The 23,792-nt window shown below is 43.9% G+C and overlaps 1 protein-coding gene and 4 non-coding genes across 5 annotated transcripts in view; 3 read left to right on the forward strand and 2 right to left on the reverse strand.

The window, feature by feature from the left end:
* LOC123768447 (uncharacterized) overlaps window positions 1-23,792 on the forward strand; it is a 487,820-nt gene that overhangs the window by 265,727 nt on the left and 198,301 nt on the right. The gene's annotated exons all lie outside the window — the stretch shown is intronic.
* TRNAR-ACG (transfer RNA arginine (anticodon ACG)) lies at window positions 11,044-11,116 on the reverse strand. The gene has a single exon. It is a non-coding gene; the product is annotated as a tRNA-Arg (tRNA).
* TRNAI-AAU (transfer RNA isoleucine (anticodon AAU)) lies at window positions 19,498-19,571 on the forward strand. Its single transcript has one exon. It is a non-coding gene; the product is annotated as a tRNA-Ile (tRNA).
* TRNAI-AAU (transfer RNA isoleucine (anticodon AAU)) lies at window positions 21,705-21,778 on the forward strand. Its single transcript has one exon. It is a non-coding gene; the product is annotated as a tRNA-Ile (tRNA).
* On the reverse strand, window positions 22,214-22,287 carry TRNAI-AAU (transfer RNA isoleucine (anticodon AAU)). Its single transcript has one exon. It is a non-coding gene; the product is annotated as a tRNA-Ile (tRNA).

Genomic DNA, 23,792 nt, shown 5'->3' on the forward strand with positions numbered 1-23,792 from the left:
GCAGTACCAGCATCAACAGTAACAGTACCAGCATCAACAGTAACAGTACCAGCATCAACAGTAACAGTACCAGCATCAACAGTAACAGTACCAGCATCAACACTAAAGGCAAGGCATGAAGCAAGAGCAGTGTTGTGTGCCACATCGCACTGGGAGACGACCCCCCTCCCCCTTCCCCTTCCATGCTGATAACCAGCAATGACAACAAAAAACTCTCCACAATGACAACAAAAAACAGTCACGGCCCGCAGAGCGTCTTGTTATGCTCCTCACGAGGCTTCTCCTCCATCAAGGCGCCCTCAGCCGTATACCTCTGGGAGACATAAATAGCTGGGAGCGTTTACCCAGATGTTTCGCCAACAATCCAAGCTCCTACATCTGCAGAACGATCTGGTTGCGGCAATTTGGGGCGGCGATATTTGGCAGAACGGCGCATCTAGAGTTGAATCTGTTATCAGGGATGTTATCGCGCCCCCAAGCTACAAGGGTCAGGAACATGTGACGTTGAAACAATTGCTGCATGTTCACTTGGCCGGGGAGGGAGGCCAGGCAACAACAATCCGCTTTGGTGAAACTTTGATGTGTCACTGATACAGGAGACGAGACTGGACCATCTCCAGGGCATTGTTGGGGGGAAGGGCAGCGAGTGTCACAGGCTGCCTGATGATAAGACTTCACCAGGACTGGAGAGTCTCATAACAAATTCCCCTCTACCAGGGCAGGGCAGCCTCATGCAAGGCCGGACACCCATGACAATCTTCCCCACCCGGGTAGCCTCATTACTGCCCTCAGGACTAGGCTTTGTTTAGAGCCCCCGAGCCCAGAAAAGATTATGATATCGTAATTTGAAATAAAATAGCCTAAGTTACTCTATCCTTTTGAGATGTGTCTCAATAAACTGACTTCAACTTAAGGTCCCTGGACATTTAAGCAAGTTCGCTTCCACCCACGGCCAGGAATGTGAACAACGTCTGGCCTTACATATTCATCTCCTCGAAGGATTTATATTCTTTTCGCCTGAGAAAAGTAGCGTCGTGGTGCACTTAATATTCATTAAGGCACTATCGCACTAGGCAGTGCGATCTCTACATGTGGAAACAATTGTACTCTTACAATGTCGGGTTATGATCGATGTGCTGAATTTAAGGTTTGCAGTTGTCAACTTTGCGTGCATATAACAGTGAACTGGCGTAGTTCTCTATAGAGATTAATGTTCAAGTCAATCAAATCAAAGACTTTATTCATGAATAGTTGTACATTTGTAATTGTGGAAAGTTTACTTAACATATTTATTGATAAAATGTCTTATTACAGTGAGATGCTGTTCGTATTCTCTGTCACACAGGACAAAGGATCATTCACAAGGCAACAGGCATAAATTATAAACTGAAGCACATTCATGTTTCATGAGGTTACAGACAACTACATCATATATTATACATGTTTCAGTTAACCACACAAGGCAGGGATGGACTCATGAGATATACAGCATAACATAATAATAATAATAATAATAATAATAAATAAAATTCTCGTTCTTCATTCTTTAGAATGGACAAGCAAATTTGGGATAAATTGTTAGGATGTTCAATGAAATACAGTTGATCGTACAACAGGTCAGGTCTAAAATCTATTACAGTGTCACATTCAATAATGTAGTGTTCAAGTGAAAGATTTAGTGGTTTGTCACAGGCTACAAGTTGAAAAGCACTAAGTGTGACAATACATAGCACTTGAAATAGATAAGAAGACAAGGAGCTGAGATATGTGTACCGGGTGAAAGAAAAGGCTTACAGAGTTGTAAGGGACTGTTGTAGACCTACAGAGTAGTTGAGAACTGTTGTAGGCCTACAGGGTTGTTGATAAGAGATAGTGGAGTAGGCCTACATAGTACTGGTAGATTAGGACATGTCAGGCAGGTAGAAAACACAGCACAAATCGGGTAAAGGAAGTGACATTATCATCGATCAGATTTGTATGTTATAATAAGACCACACCTACACTATGTGGGGCAGCTCTCCTCCCCATAATACACAATGTGAGCCGCAAGTGTATTCACGTTACACTTGAATACTTGAGTCTGGTTTCGTGTGCACTTGTAATTTATTTCCAGAAATAAGAAATTATTTCATCCAATATAAGCAATATTATTATATATTATTTTGTGTATAATAGACAGTTAAGCAAGTCCCAGCTGTGTCTGGGTACAAGTGACAGGATGAACAAACCCAGCTGGTTTTCTTCCTATTGGGGAGTGTTGTACATGCTATCTATGTCCATTCACAAGATGAGTGGCGCTGCCCAATAAACTCGCCCCTCGGGGCAAAATTTAAATTTAAGGCCTAGAGTTGTCCCGCTTTCCAACTGTCAAATGTGTTTTGCTACGACTGTAAATACACTTTATATGTATTTACAGTAGCCGAGAGAAGTATTTAAAGAGGTGCGGCGACAACTTAGGATGTAAGCCAATGGTCAAGACTAGTTTGATAACAGTATTTTGTTTTGAGTCATGTGTACAGTGTTTTACATTTATAAACAGACTGCTGGATCAGCAAGCATTTGGTTATTTTTGGAGGATTGTATCATAAATCATGTTTGCTTTGCTTCGACATTTCAGGTTTACCAAAGTGTTATGTTTGGGTTTATTTTGACACCCTCCAGATTATCAAGACTGTCTTGTATGTACGCGAAAGGTTATAGCGTCGCCATGGAGGTAACCAAGCCTACAACCCGCCAATCAATCATCATGGTAAACCAGGTTGCAAGCCTCCACCAGCACCTTAACCTACCTCACTGCGCCAACACCCAGGTGTCCCCCGGGGGCGGGTGGACCTTATCCCCCCAAGCGTTGCCTGGTCCCTCATCCACCACCACCATGGCTGCTGCTGCTGCTGCGCGAGAAGAACAAAGAACGCTGCAGTATATATACTGGTCCATGCCACGCAGACCATTGCTAATTGATATATCTTATGTAATATAAATTAGTCTCTCTCTCTCTCTCTCTCTCTCTCTCTCTCTCTCTCTCTCTCTCTCTCTCTCTCTCTCTCTCTCTCTCTCTCTCTCTCTCTCTCTCTCTCCCCTCCAGCCATGCCCCCAGGGCGGTGTCATGCACGATATATCAGGGTGTGGGGAGAGACGGAGAGGGAAGCCTGGTGTTGCAGGAGGAACAAGGTCTCCTTCACCTTTATCGTATCACTTCTCATGCTGGCTGCAATAGCACTTGTGCTTCTCGCTCAGGTAGACAAAGCCTCACAGCGTGTCTCTCACACCTAAACATTTCCTGCTCCACTTTATTATATATACTATGTAAAAGCGTATATGTAAATATATTTATATACATATATATTCATACTCTCACCGCTAGCATTTTTTTCGAGGCAGTTACTGATGCATGTACCGCTTCCACCGCTGCTAGTCGCAGAATTATAATTCCTGGTTATTGTGAGAGCATCGAAATACCTCCTGACTATGGCTGGCCTCAATCCACACACACACGATTCTCGCTACATCAGTGAAATATGTAAAATACGACTCCAGCTGCATCAATATAATATGTAAAACACACACACATACACACACGACTCTAGCTGCATCAATATAAAATATAAAACCATAAAGTGTAAATTGGCGGGTTTAGTGGAGAGTCGGCGTTGGCAACACTGGCTGCTGCCGGGGCTCCGGGGACCACAAGGGCGTATCCACCACCTCTAAACCTTCGCCCTTACGGCAACCCCTTCGATTTTATCGGGGATGTGTTTTCGTGTTGAGATTCTGTCTGATTTAATAAAGTTTGCGCATGGAGGCACTGTCAATGGTGTGCCGGAGTAGCGATGTATACTAGACGCTTCAAAACGGAGAGTAAACCGCACAGAGTTGGAAATGGCGCAGTCTCCCCCGCCTCGCTCACTCCATTTTTAAGCCCTCGACATAAAGCTTTTTGTCCTCCAGCGCAGTGATTTCCTTGTTTTTGTTCACACACGTATCTCAACTTTATATTTTTTGTCTTTCGCACGTATTTTCTAGTGTTTTTTGTTTTGTTTTATCTTTAATGGTTCCCCAAAAAGATATATATACGAGAAATGTTTCCAACAGCAGCGAGAGTCATCAAAAGCAACACAAACATCCAATCTTCAACACTCGGATGCCAAACGGCGTATACAATTCACCAAACGTCTACGGCAATTCCGCCCCAAACCACAAGGCTGTTCATCCCCCCTCTCCCTCCATCCCCTCCCACCTTCCCTTCCCCACCAGAATATCCCCCTTCCTCCCTTCCCCAACGTGGCGCTTATGACCCTGCAGCCCGGAGCCCCATCCGGGTACGCCTCGACCATCCCATTAGTCTGTAATACTTCACATCTTCCATTGGATATTAGCCTTTTTTAGCCATTGCTGTGCCTCTAACACACTATGCTCAACACACTCTAAACATTAATCCTTACTGGTCCAGATGTGGCAGGAGTTTGTTAAGGAAGACTTGTCTTACAGGATGGGGGAGAGTTTGTATGGCATGTTATTAACCCGGTACTATTGGCCAAGTCGACTACTGATGGGGGGAGGAGATTGGCGTGTTTCCGTAAGCAGGGCTCTGCTGCACGCTGCTCTCACTCCTCTCACACCCTGCTCTTACTCTACTCACATACGCACATTGTAGGGAGAACCAGTCATCCCTGTGCATTGAGCAGCTTGCATGTTCACCATTTTATCAAATTCTTCTCCATTTTTATGTGTGGAGGCTTTGTATATCTTTCTCTCTCGCTCTCTCTTGCTTTGTTCCTCTAACATTTCCTCTCTCCCCCTGCAGTCATTCCTTCCCTTCCCCCCTCCCCATCCTTGCCTTCCCACCTACCTCGCTTCTTTCCCTCCCTCCCCCCTCCATCTCTCTCTCTCTCTCTCTCTCTCTCTCTCTCTCTCTCTCTCTCTCTCTCTCTCTCCCTCCCTGCTTCTCAGAATAAATTTCAGCTCAAGTTTCTCTTTTAACACATGAGTAAGCGGTCGTGTGACACATGAGGCAGCGGCAATGGCAACCCGTTGCCTCAGTAGTCAAGAAAGGTTATCCCCTATATATATATAATACAAGCAGCCACGACTACTCTACACCGTACGAAATTCCACATTTATGTAACTGTTTGAGGAAAGTCGCAGTACAAAAAACAATATATATTACAGCAATGTATGGAGGCGTGGCAAGCGCTGGACATACCTCCGCTACAAGGCCGGATATATCGACTCACTTGAATATAACCCCAGCGCGGTGTTGCCAGTTGATGTATACCTTGTGTAATCAACAGTAGTATATTTACATGCGAACAAAGAATCGGGCTGATAAACAAATATAAAACACAAAACCCGTCTACCATCCCTATCCCTCCCACCCAGATAACCACATCCCCCCCCCCCTACGCCCCTACCCCACAAACTCCCCCCTCTCTCCATCCCTTGTTGAACTACCCAGGGGGTGGAAGAGTTGCCAGGTCCTCTATGCTGCGCACTACCCTATCTGCGTATTCAATATTTTCCGCAGTTTTACTAAAAAGAAAGTTAATTAAGAATCATTCTGATATACACAACCTCGAACTCTAGCCAACTCTATCGTACAGCTGAATCTACGACAGCTAAATTATTAAATAGAAGATAAAGAACAGGAAAAAAAAAAGGGGGTAGAGATAAGCATCCGCGGTGGCCATCGCCCGACCCTGGGAATATCTCCTACAAGAAGACCTGACGAATGCATTAAGATTCAAAAAGACTTTTTCATGAATGTTCTGAAATCATCCGAGAAACTCCAAGGCTCATTAACAAGCATTTTCAAAAATATAAATGTGATTAAAGCCATTGTAATTGCGTCTTTGAAGAAGACTTGGAATAAGCAAAATAAGTGAATATGAATGATAACTTAATTCAGCTGCGATGACTAGAGTCATTTTTCCACACTTGCCGTGCCAGGAGTGCGGGAGAGGAAGCTCCAGAGATATTGCCCAGGAAATGACGGATGGGAAGGGAAGGAAATGAATTGCAGGAGCCTAGAGACATACAAGCCTAGCCTAGCGCGCGCACACACACACACACACACACACACACACACACACACACACACACACACACACACACACACACACACACACACACACAATCTGTACACCAGTTGATTGATAGTTGAGAGGCTGAACCAAAGAGCCAGAGCTCTACCCCCGCAAGCACAACTAGGTGAACGCACACAAACCATGGACAAAAACCGCGAGAAATAAAAAAAGAGTAAATAATCAACAAAGGACACAAGAGTGCCAGCCAGAGCCTTTACACCACTGATAAACTACAGCGGGGAGGCACAAACACATCAGACATATAAACACATATCATTCACATACACAAAAAATAAACGAGCAAGATTGACTTTAAAGATATAACCATTAGTTAAGCTGACATTTGACAACAAAATATTTAATAGAATGGCGTACACCAGCCAGAGGTTCGGGAGCAACAAAGACATAACACAGCAGAGATTCACGTGTAACAAAGACACTACACAACAGGGCGGTTAACATGTTAACAAACACACTACATAACATGGTGTTAACATGCAGCAAAGACACAACAAAACAGTGAGGTTCAGGTATAGCAAACACATTACACAACATAGCAGTTCACATTGTGTAACAAAAACATTACACAGTTTTTCTTTGTCACGCGTGACAAAGAAAAACTAACATTGCACCACTTAAGTATTTAAGTAACAGTAAAACAAAGTTTGACGATAAAAACAGGAATTAAAGATACAGCCTCAACATCAATATTTATTATGGACAAGAATAGTGAACAGTAGCTCACCACACTGGTGACTCACAGATGCTCACTATATATATATATATATATATATATATATATATATATATATATATATATATATATATATATATATAATGAAATAATAAAACGATAGTTTAATCCACATAATTAAAACAGAGGAAATGTATTTTCAATTTACAAACTCTATTGATGAATATGGAAACAGAATGTTGCATTTCTAATTATTAAGTCATTATCAAGCGCAGGCAGCCGGTGTGTACGATAACACCCAGCTCTACCACCAACAACACACACTCAAGCCCTTCACCAAGCCCCTCTCAATATTGTCTCAACACCAAGTAAGGGGAAGCCAAACAGCTGAGTGGACAGCGCTATGGATTCGTAGTCCTGAGGTACTACGAATGTAAAATTCTGGATGGACAGTTAGGTCTGATCACGTCATAAAATCATCAAATGCCCGTTTTCTGTTAGATTCAGTGTCAAATTACAACACTTGATATCAAGTAGAATTCATTACAATTATTTTTAATGGATCGAGTACAATTAATTATATCTGGCCGTCGAGATGTCTAGTCAACTAAGAACAAAACAGGAGGGAATGGTGGTGGTGTGGGATGGTGGTGGCGGGTTGGTAGTGGTGGTGGGATGGTGGTGATGGGATGGAGGCGGGATGGTGGTGGCGTGATGGTGGTGTTGTGGAACGGTGGTGGTGGTGGTGGTGGGATGGAGGCAGGATGGAAGCGGTTGAGGGAAGGAGGGGGAGGGATGGTAGTGGTGGTGGGATGGAAGCGGAACGGAGGAAGGATAGTTAGAGCTAACAGAGGAGGTACTGACCTATCAGTACTCAACTATGAGTGTCTCGAGGGAAGCGAGGTATAGCCTCTTTATACCCCCGCCTCCTGGGAGGGGGGAGGAATGGTGGAAGGGGAAGCGGAGATATGGAGGAGAGATTGAGGAGGGAAGAGGAGAGGGAGGGGAAGGGTGGGAGGGGGTGAGAGTCAGCTACCGGCTTCGCTCACTATCAACACCCTCGCTTCATCATACCCTCGCTTCATCATACAGCATTCATCACTCCTGGTATACGCCGCTCTAAAGAATAATATCAACAAATGTATGCCAATTCTGAGATACACGTTCATGTTGGTTCTCAATTACTATTTAAAAAAAACAGCTAAATACTGAACAGAAAACAGTTACCATATCAAGATTAAATTATAATTAGGAGTTGTACACATGCGAGCTTATATTACAGTTACAAAACAGGCCAAAAACAGTTGATACATCAACTTATCCGCAAAGTTTTTATAGTTTCACTGTAAAAATATTGAGGAAAAAAAAAATATGTGCTTACCTACGCGTGCAGTGTTGCCAATACCTAGCCTCTCTCCGGGCCCTGAAGCGAGTAGGGTCCGCGGCAGCCATCGCCCAACCCTTATCAGCGCTCGACAAATAACAGCGATTTTTCAGGTCTGTGATTAACATAAAGTATCTTTCATTTCCCATGCAGTGTGGAATAGCGTCTCGTTACCCTGTCCATTAAGGTTTTATACATTGGCTATTGTTGAGCGAAGATGTGATTCATATATCTCAATGGGATCGAAAATCTTTGAAGGTCTCAAATCAGATTTTTCACTACAGATGGTCGCTTTAAGATGGGAGAACTTGCGGGGCTTAAACTACGCTCCGGTTACTATAATAAACTTTGACACATTATGGTTTTTAAGTTTAAAAAGTGATATTTACCGCACTTACGCAGTCAGGAGCACAGAGAAGTGTGGGTTTACAAGTAATGACACGGAGAGAGGGAGCAGGGAGTGGGTTACCCAACATCACCTTAATCCGGCCCGTGCAGTAATGTTGGCCATGTTGACGGAGTTTTTCTTAGTCCCAAACTCGTCACCTTTTTTCTCATTTTATTATGGTTCACTGAGCTTAAAGCATATACTGGTTCCGTGTGCGTGCGTGTGAATGGTGTGTGTGTGTGTGTGCGTGTGAATGGTGTGTGTGTGTGTGTGTGTGTGTGTGTGTGTGTGTGTGTGTGTGTGTGTGTGTGTGTGTGTGTGTGTGTGTGTGTGTGTGTGTGTGTGTTTATTCAAGTGAGTGAGTGAGTCAGCCTGTCAGTCAGTGAGAGAAAATTTGAGCACGTCTATCATGTTGTGATTGAGGTGAGTCAACGAACATTACAACCTGGCAAAGTTCCTTCCTTGCAACTATAGCAACAACGCAGGTACACCACCAACCTTGTGCCCGATCTGCTCTCGCGAGAGGCAGCTCATTGTCTGCTCAACTCAGCAGACATCAACAAAAAAACAAAAATCAAACATACTATATCGCAATGCATTAATCCACCTCTACATTCGATGGACAATGATGTAATTGACGCCACATCCTGCAATGGGCAACTTGTTTACAACGTAACAGTGTAAACCCATAAAGCACAGGTAAACCCCCCAACCCCCACTGTCTTTGTCTCTCACTACAAGGGTGTGAGAGGATGGGAAGTGAGGAGGAGCAAGGCCGGAGGAGGAGGCGAGGTTGATTGATTGATTGAGTGGCTGGATATTTATTATCGGGCGTTGCAACTAGGTGAAAAAAAGAGGAATATAGTTGGTTGAGTGAAAGAGTAGGAAAGAGAATATAGTGTAAGATAACAGAAGCAGATTGTTCTAAAGAAGAGAGAGAGAGAGAGAGAGAGAGAGAGAGAGAGAGAGAAAGAGAGAGAGAGAGAGAGAGAGAGAGAGAGAGAGAGAGAGAGAGAGAGAGAGAGAGAGACGGAAGAAGGCGGTACCAATAACAAAGACGGAAACGGGGTGGCGAGGAAAAAAACGGTGAGAGAAGAGAAGGGGAAAGAGAGTGAGGAAGTGTAAGTAGGAAAAAAAGAGAAAACGGAGGTGGACTCGGGAGAGGAAGGGAGAGGCTTTGATGGGCGAGAGAGAGAGAGAGGGGATAAAGGGAGGGAGAAAGTGGGGGTTGTGAAGCACAGGGTGAGTGGGGGCCCTCGTGGGGGCCGGCCCAGAGAGGGAGGGGGGGGGGGGAGACGAGCAGCCGCAGTGGTACCAACGCCACCAGAACTCGTACCTTATTAATTTCAGTCCCCGGGTGTACCAGCCCTTGTGGTCAGTTGGGTAATGGAACGACATGTAAATAACGGACTAAAGCACCCAGAAATGTAATGATGTTTGCCCGAGACCTGAAGCCAGGCAGCTCCGGCCCAAGTCAACAGTTTCAGGGAATAGCAGAAGAGAGAAGCAGTGGTTGTAAATGAGAAAATTACTAGCAGTGATTGTAAATGAGAAAATTACTAGCAGTGATTGTAAATGAGAAAATTACTAGCAGTGATTGTAAATGAGTGTTACTAGCAGTGATTGTAAATGAGTGTTACTAGCAGTGATTGTAAATGAGAGTATTACTAGCAGTGATTGTAAATGAGTGTTACTAGCAGTGATTGTAAATGAGAGTATTACTAGCAGTGATTGTAAATGAGTATTACTAGCAGTGATTGTAAATGAGAGTATTACTAGCAGTGATTGTAAATGAGAGTATTACTAGCAGTGATTGTAAATGAGAGTATTACTAGCAGTGATTGTAAATGAGAGTATTACTAGCAGTGACTGTAAATGAGAGTATATAGATAATAATATTACTAGCAGTGATTGTAAATTTTTTTTTTTTTTTGAGATATATACAAGAGTTGTTACATTCTTGTACAGCCACTAGTACGCGTAGCGTTTCGGGCAAGTCCTTAATCCTATGGTCCCTGGAATACGATCCCCTGCCGCGAAGAATCGTTTTTTCATCCAAGTACACATTTTACTGTTGCGTTAAACAGAGGCGACAGTTAAGGAATTGCGCCCAGTAAATCCTCCCCGGCCAGGATACGAACCCATGACATAGCGCTCGCGGAACGCCAGGCGAGTGTCTTACCACTACACCACGGAGACTGTTAAATGAGAGTATTACTAACAGTGATTGCAAATCAGAGTAGTATTACTAGCAGTGATTGTAAATGAGAGTAGTATTACTAGCAGTGATTGTAAATGAGAGTAGTATTACTAGCAGTGATTGTAAATGAGAGCAGTACTGGACCACGTGGCAGTGACCGTACTTACAGTGACCAACAGTCGGCCTGGGGCACAGTACCTCACCGTCGCCGCTACAAAGATGCCCTCAGGCTCAAATAATACTAAGAACTTCGAACGCTTAATTTTTCATCCTGTTGACAAAACTAAACTCCATCGACCTTGCCAGGATTCGAACCTGGAATCTTCTGATCCGTAGTCAGACGCGTTATCCGTTGCGCCACAAGGCCATACAGTTACAAGAGGTCTGAAAGGACATTGCCAAACCACTACTTAATTGTTTGCGCCAAGACGCTTAAGAGATTATTCAACTTTAATGCAAATTAAAAAGTTAAGGATTTAATAAATGTTCGTGAATAAAAACGCAAAAAATGTATGTTGGTGTATTTAATAGAGCTGTATGTACTCATCTAGTTGTGTTAGCGGGGGTTGAGCTTCGGCTCTTTGGTCCCGCCTCTCAACTCTTTATTTACCTGGTGTACAGATACCTGAGGCAAACATATAGAGATGTCTGCGTTTCTTCATGTCTACCTCTGCAAGTCTGCCTCTCCATGTCTTCCTCTCCATGTCTGCCTCTCCAAGTCTGCCTCTCAATGTCTGCCTCTGCATGTCTTCCTCTGCATGTCTGCCTCTCCATGTCTGCCTATTCACCCAGCAGTACTTGGGTACCTGGTTGTTAATCAATTAGCGGGTGGTGTTCCAGGGGGAAGGTTTACCATGAGCTGTGGGAGGGGAAAGCTCTCAGCGTGCTGTGAGGACTCTCTAAGTCATCTGTCCCTGGACCCACCTGTGTATAAAATAGAAAAAAACTGGAGAATCTTGTAGTTTGGAGGGGGCGGGCTCGCTCGCCCAGTCCTGGACTTTATCCAATATCCAGAGCGCTTTGATCGCGTCGCCCTTCCTTCACTGCCCCCCTTCTTCACGGTGCCCCTCCTTCATGGTGCCCCCCATTCCTTCACGGCGCACCCCCCAACCATCCTTCACAGCCCTCCCCCCCTCCTTCACAGCATCTCGCGCAATCTAGTCACATCTGGAATTTCTCAATACTCTTCCTCCCTTTTTTTGCTGGGCCCTCTGGCTGCGCGGACACTTCTCGCTCACAGTTGCTGGCACACATGTCACAGTTGCTCGGGCAAACACCACTCACAGTAGTCGGAACAAGCACCACTCATAGTATCTGAAGCATGCCGAATGTAACGGAGACCATAATTGTCTAGGAAGGATTTCAATGAACATGTAAAATATCCTCGATGCTTGAAATTTTTGGAAGTTGACATGTGGTGTAAGGCTTTATTCACACACGTCATAATTTGTGCTATTATCTACACGCTATCCAAGGTTAGGTTAGGTTTCATTATTTTACATTTGGTTACATTAATACTGTGTATTATTGAAGATAATGTCAATTATCGTCTCTGTAAATACAGTCACCGTGGCGTAGTAGTTAAGACACTTGCCTGGTATTTCGCGAGAACTTTGTTCTGGGTTCGTATCCTGGCCGGGGAGGATTTACTGGGCGTCAAACTTTAACTGTAGCCTCTGTTTACCCAACAGTAAAATGGGTACTTGGTTGCTAAAGCGACTTCGTGGGGAACATAGGATTAAGGACGTACGTATAGCCCGAAACGCTATGCGTTATAGTGGCTATACAAATTGTAACCACTCTTGTATATATATAAATGTGTAATATGGAATTCAAAACCAATTTTAGTGTACTCAATAATTCCGTTTACAGAAAACAAAATTTTTCAAAGAAAACGTTTTCATCACATATTCTATAAATTTGAATCCAACGATTTATAAAACAATAAAGTCATAACTTGAAAATAATCTCTGTTTACAACAAAGGTTCATTTGCCTGTTTATATGCACACTGTTACTGGAACTATAATATGCTTTAAGATCATCACAAATATCTAGATAACTATTATCCAGGTGGTTTGAGAGGGAGGGGGGGGGGTTCTCATGGTAATGGATTTGCTCTCAGGACGGGCTAGGTTGAATTATTATGTAGGGATCGGTGACGGATTTGGGACATGGAAGAGAGTATAGGGTCGATGTCAATGGGGCTTTGGATTCATATGGGAGGATGTTAGAGTGGGATTTGTAGGGCTTGAGGGCTAGTGACGGTGATTGAGTTCCTAAGGACAATGTGGGAAAGAAGAATGGGTAAGAATGGGTGGTTGATCATCAGTGAGTAGCTGATGGGTAGGATGTAGGGGGAATAGGTTGTTGAGGGTCAGGTTATCTTGAGATCTTGAGATGATTTTGGGGCTTGGCTTCGAAGGCCTCGACCAGGCCTCCTTTTTGTTACATATCCTCCGGGAAGCAGCCCGTAGCAGCTGTCTAACTCCCAGGTACCTATTTACTACTAGGTAAGAGAGCATCAGGGTTAAAGAAACATTTTGCCCATTTGTTACTGCCTCTACCGGGGATCGAACCCGGAACTTCAGGACTACGAATCCGAAGCGCTGTCCACCCAGGTGTCAGGCACCTTCAGTCAGTGCCTTCGTCCTCCTGACAGAACGTCGCATTTTGACGTATACTCTACCAATGGTCAAAAAATTGTCATAGAAAATGGAAGCGGCTCGCGAAATTGACATACTGCCCCGTTTTCTGTTTTTTTTTCCACTAGTAAGTTAGGATAAGGACACTTAGTACGACAGTTTCTTGACGTTGGGAAACCTAAGGAGGACGGGCTGTGGTTATGATGGTACTGACTGATGGCTACTGACGGGAGAAGAGAAGTGGTGCTACTGAGATGGGAGGAAGTTGGATTTCTGGCATGTTTAGTCAACGAAAAGTTCTGGCGGAGTTCTGTTGTTGTGTTCCTTGTAGAGTCCTTCTGCCTGAGGTTCTGGTTCTTCATTCGTTATGCTTTTATTTATTTGTTCTTGCACCTATCACATCTATGTAGATGTTGCTCTTGTATTTCCTGGGAAAGTGTTTTTCCCATCTCTTATCTCACTCGCTACTGCTCACTCTTCTCCATTCCTCCATTTTGCTCATCCCTTTCTTTGTTCTATTTTTGCTTTTATTTCGTCCTTGCTAATGACGTTTTCCCAAGTAAACCCCTTTGAAATATCCTTATTGTTCTGAGATCTCTTTTTCGGTTCATTGGGATTCTTGGAGCTGCTTCATTTGTAAATATCAGCTTCATTGGTCCGGTTTTACTGTTTTCTCGTGATAGAATATATGACCCCAGTCTTCTACCAAAAACTAAGCTTCTACCAAAAGAAGAGCTTCTTCTTCTTCAGAACTTCTACCAAAACTAAAACTCTTCTACCAAACCTCTTTCACACTTTCAAAGGCATAGCTCTCTCTCTCAAGAGATCTAAGGCAGATTTTCTTTCTCCAGCTGCATTCGTTCTGCCTTGGTTTCCGCTGTTGTTATCTTAGTCCTTGAATGGTTATCGTTCTCTCCTTTTGAATCCTCCTCCTAATTTTGTTTTTGCATTAACTGTGATCATCATATTCATCATACTTTTCTCCGTCATTTTGTGCGCGCGTTTGTATTCTCACCTAGTTGTATTTGCAGGGAATGAGCCACAGCTCTTGCACCTATCACATCTATTACAATCGACTTGAGAATGGTCCAGGACGGACCGAAACGTCGTCGTCCCTTCACCTTCTAGTGTGTTTTCATTTGGAACATTTTCTTTGGAACTTAACAGAACGCAAAGTAAAATACCAAAAAACAAGGAACATGAACGAAATGAGTAAATTAAATCAGAAATGCGAAAAAGTAGATGGCAATAAATGTAGAATGAACATAATACTTGGTAAAGTGTTTTTTTTTTAGATTAGAGCAATACAAAATAACTTTATACAAGGGAAAAATGGTACATGGTACACTAACCAAACACAACCAATATACCCACAGAGCTATGAGAATACGGCCCTAAATCAACGGCCCTAAATTCAAAATCATATTAGAAAAAAAAGAGCAAATGTTGTTTCAGTCTGTCGTCAACCTGTATTATTTACAAAGAACCTAATTACCCATATTCAAAATGGTATATTTATTTAGCCGTCTTGAATACATTCACTGCAGTTACCCCCCCTATATTGAATTCACGGATTCATAGAAAATGAGTACCTAAACTTTTACACGTTACCAGAGAAAACCCAATATTCTTAGTTTAAGACAGGGATAACTATAAAAAACATTTACCCTCCCACAACTTTAAACAATTGTTAAAAACCGAGAGTTTGATTATAACAAGCAAACAGAATTACACGTGTATAATTTAGAGTTCGTATTCATTTCTTAATCGAATCAACAAACTATTATAGAGTACTGTACAACGCATAAATAGAGGACAGGAGTACTCGGCTTCTTAAGAGATCTGAACTGTGTACTCACCTAGTTGTGCTTGCGGGGGTTGAGCTCTGGCTCTTTGGTCCCGCCTCTCAACTGTCAATCAACAGGTGTACAGGTTCCTGAGCCTATTGGGCTCTATCATATCTACACTTGAAACTGTGTATGAAGTCAGCCTCCACCACATCACTGCCTAATGCATTCCATTTGTCAACCACTCTGACACTAAAAAAGTTCTTTCTAATATCCTGTGGCTCATTTGGGCACTCAGTTTCCACCTGTGTCCCCTAGTGCGTGTGCCCCTTGTGTTAAACAGCCTGTCTTTATCAACCCTGTCGAATTCCCTTGAGGATCTTGAATGTGGTGATCATGTCCCCCCTAACTGTGTATAGGATCACACTGGCTGGTTATTAAGGTATTGTGGTGGCCTTAATAACTCTCCTGTGGATGATAGGTCTTAAGTCCAACTAGAAACCACATAACACTTGCTACCATCACACACAACAACACTTGCCTCCATCACACACAACAACACTTGCCACCATCACACACAACAACACTTGCCACCATCACACACAACAACACTTGCCTCCATCACACACAACAACACTTGCTACCATCACACACAACAACACTTGCCTCCATCACACACAACAACACTTGCTACCATCACACACAACAACAACACTTGCCTCCATCACACACAACAACACTTGCCACCATCACACACAACAACACTTGCCACCATCACACACAACAACACTTGCCTCCATCACACACAACAACACTTGCCACCATCACACACAACAACACTTGCCACCATCACACACAACAACACTTGCCTTCATCACACACAACAACACTTGCCTTCATCACACACAACAACACTTGCCTCCATCACACACAACAACAACACTTGCCTCCATCACACACAACAACAACACTTGCCACCATCACACACAACAACAACACTTGCCACCATCACACACAACAACAACACTTGCCACCATCACACACAACAACAACACTTGCCACCATCACACACAACAACAACACTTGCCACCATCACACACAACAACAACACTTGCCACCATCACACACAACAACAACACTTGCCACCATCACACACAACAACACTTGCCACCATCACACACAACAACACTTGCCTCCATCACACACAACAACACTTGCTACCATCACACACAACAACACTTGCCACCATCACACACAACAACACTTGCCTTCATCACACACAACAACACTTGCCTTCATCACACACAACAACACTTGCCTCCATCACACACAACAACAACACTTGCCTCCATCACACACAACAACAACACTTGCCTCCATCACACACAACAACAACACTTGCCACCATCACACACAACAACAACACTTGCCACCATCACACACAACAACAACACTTGCCACCATCACACACAACAACAACACTTGCCACCATCACACACAACAACAACACTTGCCACCATCACACACAACAACAACACTTGCCACCATCACACACAACAACAACACTTGCCACCATCACACACAACAACAACACTTGCCACCATCACACACAACAACACTTGCCACCATCACACACAACAACAACACTTGCCACCATCACACACAACAACAACACTTGCCACCATCACACACAACAACAACACTTGCTACCATCACACACAACAACACTTGCCTCCATCACACACAACAACACTTGCAACCATCACACACAACAACACTTGCCTCCATCACACACAACAACACTTGCCTCCATCACACACAACAACACTTGCCACCATCACACACAACAACACTTGCCTCCATCACACACAACAACACTTGCCTCCATCACACACAACAACACTTGCCACCATCACACACAACAACACTTGCCACCATCACACACAACAACACTTGCCTCCATCACACACAACAACACTTGCCTCCATCACACACAACAACACTTGCCACCATCACACACAACAACACTTGCCACCATCACACACAACAACACTTGCCACCATCACACACAACAACACTTGCCACCATCACACAACAACAACACTTGCCACCATCACACACAACAACACTTGCCTCCATCACACAACAACACTTGCCACCATCACACAACAACACTTGCCTTCATCACACACAACAACACTTGCCTTCATCACACACAACAACACTTGCCACCATCACACAACAACACTTGCCACCATCACACAACAACACTTGCCACCATCACACAACAACACTTGCCACCACCACACAACAACACTTGCCACCATCACACACAACAACACTTGCCACCATCACACAACAACACTTGCCACCATCACACAACAACACTTGCCACCATCACACACAACAACACTTGCCACCATCACACAACAACACTTGCCACCATCATACAACAACACTTGCCACCATCACACAACAACAACACTTGCCTCCATCACACACAACAACACTTGCCTCCATCACACACAACAACACTTGCTACCATCACACAACAACAACACTTGCCACCATCACACACAACAACACTTGCCTCCATCACACACAACAACACTTGCCACCATCACACACAACAACACTTGCCTCCATCACACACAACAACACTTGCTACCATCACACACAACAACACTTGCCTCCATCACACAACAACAACACTTGCCACCATCACACAACAACAACACTTGCCTCCATCACACACAACAACACTTGCTACCATCACACAACAACACTTGCTACCATCACACAACAACACTTGCCACCATCACACAACAACAACACTTGCCACCATCACACACAACAACACTTGCTACCATCACACACAACAACACTTGCTACCATCACACACAACAACACTTGCTACCATCACACACAACAACACTTGCCTCCATCACACACAACAACACTTGCTACCATCACACACAACAACACTTGCCTCCATCACACACAACAACACTTGCTACCATCACACACAACAACACTTGCCTCCATCACACACAACAACAACAACACTTACATTTTTCAAATTATTTTTTCTATTTCAAATTACCTTAAAACCTCAATCAGATGAAACAGTTTTCACAATCTTCTTTGGGATATACGCAACATCCCCGCGCCCTTCCAAGCCCAGCTGGGGTTTGCTAGCCTACTTCCTGTTACAGGGACGCCACAGCACAGACTTACAGAGGACGCCACAGCACAGATTTACAGAGAGCGCCACAGCACAGATTTACAGAGGACGCCACAGCACAGATTTACAGAGAGCGCCACAGCACAGATTTACAGAGGACGCCACAGCACAGATTTACAGAGAGCGCCACAGCACAGATTTACAGAGAGCGCCACAGCACAGACTTACAGAGGACGCCACAGCACAGATTTACAGAGAGCGCCACAGCACAGATTTACAGAGGACGCCACAGCACAGATTTACAGAGAGCGCCACAGCACAGATTTAGAGAGAGCGCCACAGCACAGATTTACAGAGGACGCCACAGCACAGATTTACAGAGAGCGCCACAGCACAGATTTACAGAGGACGCCACAGCATAGATTTACAGAGGACGCCACAGCACAGATTTACAGAGGACGCCACAGCACAGATTTACAGAGAGCGCCATAGTTGTACCTTTTATATAAATTAGTTTTCTCGTGTATCACAACCACCGCAGCTAACAAGAATGCCACAACTATTACAACCACCACAGCTACCAAGTCTACCACACACCAACTACAACAAACGTCTATCTCAACCACCAAAACCCAATCAATCAAAGTCATTGTTACCTTAAGAGACCGGGCCGCGGGAACCTTGGCCGCGGGCATCAACACAAGGTAAGGTGACCTCACAAGGTGGGAGTAGCACACACTCCGGAACACTCAAGGAGAGTGAAGACGCCGGCAAGAGCTTCACCTTCCTAAACACCTCCACAACACGACTCTCATAGAAAACGGCAATGGGTCTTTATTAATTATTGACATATTATAAAACCCGGGAATATCATAAGCTCTTTACTCCCCAAAATAGGCTATTTATTTTTTCCTTTTGGGGGTCATGATTCAATCACGCTGACAAGATAGAAGCGTTTGGGCACGTTTGCTTGCAACTGATGCTTCTGATCATCTAGCAGTAGGCAAGTACTCAAGCATTATGGAGCTGCCGTTGGCTCCATCTTACTAAAGCTCAGACTTATTGTCCCCAACAACGGTAACCATTTACCACTAGATTGAACATTATTGGTTGTTCTGTCATGTCGGTACAATGGCCTGTTAGCTCAGTTGGTTAGAGCGCCGTGCTAATAACGCGGATGTCGTGGGTTCGATCCCCATACGGGCCAAAAACATTACCTATCCGAGTAATACTTGATTATCATCAAGACTAATGTGGGGACCCTTGACGAGTGCCGGCTTCCTGTCCTTCCTGTCAGGTAAATCAGGTAAAACAAAATGTGCAATTAGGCTTGTACAAAATAATGCAATCCTTTCAATACATATGTAAACCATTTCACATGTACTATATTGTGAAGAAATATAAATTACCATTAATTTGTATTGAACTAATGAGGTATACACAGTTGAGCACTGTACACTGTACCTTGAGAAAGGATGGAGGCTACATCTGAAAATTGTGTTTTTAATACACTCACAAATATATAATGTCTTTCCTTCACCTTCATTCAAGCACTACGGCAGTGTAGTAAGTTTCTCAATAATAATCATATTAATAGTATTTGTATTATGATGGAGTGGAGAGCCGGGAGTGGGAGGTTGTTTCGACTGGTGCACATGGAGGGGGGGGGGGGTAAAGTGATGACTTCAATACCAGGGTAGAGAAGTGCAGGGAAGAGAAAATGATACATTGTTGAGGAGTGATTGAGTGTCTCAATATGATACTGGTCCTCTTCAACCCCCCCCCCACCCCCACACCCCGTAACAAAGGGCACTGACCTCCATCACAAGCACCGAGAGCACATTAAGTTACGTCAGTAGGAACATTCACATAGCTACAAATATGAGTGTGATAATTGAAACAGTTTTTATGTAATAAATATGCGTACAGATGGCCCGGGTCAGAGAGAATTATTAGAATACGAGTCGTCGTCAGTGAACATGTTGCTTCTGGGATTAGTTCTCACTTCAACCACGACACAAACACCATCTCACTTCAGTGTGGAAAGCAACCAGTGAATCTGGTACCCATTTATTCACACTCTGTTAATGCTAGAGTTACCGGTACGTATATCTATTTCAAGTTACCCTAAAACCTCTCTCAAATGAGTCAGATTTCATGATCTTCTGGCAGGATATAGGGATCATCCACGCGCCCTTTCAAGTATTCACCTAGTTGTGCTTGCGGGGGTTGAGCTCTGCTCTTTCAGGCCGCCTCTCAACTGTCAATCAACCGTTTCTAACTACTAAGTGCAGGGGTTCGCTACCCCACACCACAACCACCTACAAAATTCTCAGGAGAATTGATAGGGTGGACAGGGACAAACTCTTCAGCACGGGCGTAGGACGAACAAGGGGACACAGGTGGAAACTGAGTACCCAAATGAGCCACAGGGACGTTAGAAAGAACTTTTTCAGTGTCAGGGTAGTTAGTAAAATGGAATGCATTAGGCAGTGATGTGGTGGAGGCTGACTCCATACATAGTTTCAAATGTAGATATGATTGACTCCAGTAGGCTCAGGAATCTGTACACCAGTTGATTGACAGTCGAGAGGCGGGACCAAAGAGCCAAAGCTCAATTCCCGCAAGCACAACTAGGTGAGTACAGCACAGATTTACAGAGGGCGCCATAGCTAAATCTTTTATAGAATTTAGTTTTCTCGTGTATCACAACCACCGCAGCTAACAAGCCTGCCACAACTATCACCACCACCACCGCCAAGACACCTCCTACAACCACCACAGCTACCAAGTCTACCACACACCAACTACAACAAACGTCTATCTCAACCACCAAAACCCAATCAATCAAAATCATTGTTACCTTAAGAGACCGGGCCGCGGGAACCTTGGCCGCCGGCGTCAACACAAGGTAAGGTGACCTCACAAGGTGGGAGTAACACACACTCCGGAACACTCAAGGAGAGTGAAGACGCCGGCAAGAGTTCACCTTCCTAAACACCTCCACAACACGACCCTCATAGAAAACGGCAATGGGTCTTTATTAATTATTGACATATTATAAAACCCGGGAATATCATAAACTCTTTACTCCCCAAAATAGGCAAAATTTCTCCTTTTGGGGGTCGTGATTCAATCACGCTGACAAGACAGAAGCGTTTAGGCGCACGTTTCCTTGTAACTGATGCCTCTGTTCACCTAGCAGTAGGTAAGTACTCAAGCATTAAGCAACGGACGGCTATGAGAGCCATCTACTAAAAGCCAGACTAACTGACCCCAACAACGGTAACCAGTTACCGCTAGATTAAACACTATTGGTCGCTCAGTTTAACAGTTCAGTGGCCTGTTAGCTCAGTTGGTTAGAGCGCCGTGCTAATAACGCGGATGTCGTGGGTTCGATCCCCATACGGGCCAGAATGTATCTATATGAGTGTAGCTTGATTTTAATCAGGTCAAATTTGGAGACCTTCGACAGGTCAAATCAGGTAAAACAAATATTCAGTTGAGCTGGAACTTGTAGTCAGTTAGCCTGGTAAACAATCATTGTAATGTCTTTCACAGTATGGGAAATGCTGATTTTTCTATTTATTCTACAGATTTTTTTTATAGAAATACACATTACCCAGTGTATAACCTCGTTAATTCAATACAAATTGAAGGCAATTTGTATATGTACAAAAAATAGTACATATGAAACAAAGTTTACGTGCATATTATAATGTTTGTATTATTCTTTACGAGGCTAATTGCACATTTTGGTATACCTGATGTACCTGGGGGAGGGGGGGGGGCCAGTAAGCCTGACCACATTTTTGATGAAAATCAAGCTTTACACAAAAAGGTATGTTCTGGCCCGTATGGGGATCGAACCCACGACATCCGCGTTATTAGCACGGCGCTCTAACCAACTGAGCTAACAGGCCACTGTACTAGATATGACAGAGCAACCAATAGTATTTAATCTAGCGGTAACTGGTTACCGTTGCTGGGTACAGTAAGCCTGACCTTCAGTAGGATGGAGCCTATGGCAGTTGCTTAATGCTTGAGTACTTTCTAGGTGAGTGCTAAATCTCTAGCACTCACCTAGAGATTCTGTGGATCATCACAGATTCTGCAACTCCGCTGATCAGCTGTTGTTTCCATTCCGAATCTCCATGGATATTTGTATCCAAGATGGATTTTCGCTATTACTGATTCTCTCCCTCGTCCTCCTCTTCGTCCATAATGATTGGGATTGCCAACTGCAACCATGTTGTACCATCGTACAGATTCACTGGTTTGTGCTTCTATCCTCCTTTCCTCAGTTACATTGTCACGGTGATGTTGCCTGACAATACCTCTAATTTGTAGTAGTCTTGGGTATGAAGTATTCAATATGGTCTCCTTCAGCAGCCAGCACATCTGCTCGTTCATTCCCACATATTCCAACATGGGAGGAGATCCACAGAAACTTGACGACTCTTCCCTGATTGGGTAGTATCCTCACAGCTCTCATAATTTAAGCGACTATTGCAAGATTTTCTGCCCGATTTTTACTTAGGCTTTGCAGTGCTGCTTTTGAATCAGTGCAAATCACTGCACCATTAGTGTTTCGTTCAAGGAACCTTAATGCCATAACAATGGCAGTTAGCTCTGCTTGCGTTAATGTGGCATAGTTCTCAATACGTGCTTTTTCTTCGTTTCTGCGTTGGAAAGTATTATCCTTAATTACCGTGTATGCTGCACCATTGACAGGATTAGATGACCCGTCAGTGTAGATTTGATCTAGTTCATCGGCTTCTTTATAAATTTCCTTGAGATACTTGTGCCTCATTTCTTGTGTATCATGTTGGACTTTTTCGTTGCCATTTCATTGATGATAATCTTGCACGAGTCATCCTCCCAGGGAGGTAACCTCTCTACAGGCAGGAGCTCACGGGCTTGCTCAAGCAGGTGAAGCTCTTCAAGGTAGCAGACTGATATGATGACATTTTTTGCTTCTCCTGTTTCCCCCTGTAAATAACACAGAACTCAGTTTTTTCTTCGCAATATCATTGTAATGGGGATCTCTGGCTATCCTAATTGCAAGCTTAGCATTCGGTTCCTTAATTCTGCTTTTAACACTGGGGAGGGACAACTCCTCTCGTAGATTAGACGTTTTGGCAGTTCTTGGAACTACAAGAATGATTGTCATAGCTTCATTTTAAATGCTTTCAAGCCTTTTTATATCGCTTTGGGAATAAGTGCACAAAACTGGTGCGTCATAGTCTATGACGGAGCGCACATAGGCTGTGTATATCATTTTAAGCACGGCAATAGAGGCTCCATGTCTATTCCAGGTCATAGCTTTCAGTGCCCTGAGTCGACTTTTGCATGTTCCTATGAGTTGGTTGAGCTCCTCTTTCTTCCCCTTGTTAGAGCCGACAGTGACGCCGAGGTACCGATAGTG

This window comes from Procambarus clarkii, chromosome 86, assembly GCF_040958095.1.
Source record: "Procambarus clarkii isolate CNS0578487 chromosome 86, FALCON_Pclarkii_2.0, whole genome shotgun sequence".
In the NCBI taxonomy this organism is placed as follows: domain Eukaryota; kingdom Metazoa; phylum Arthropoda; class Malacostraca; order Decapoda; family Cambaridae; genus Procambarus; species Procambarus clarkii.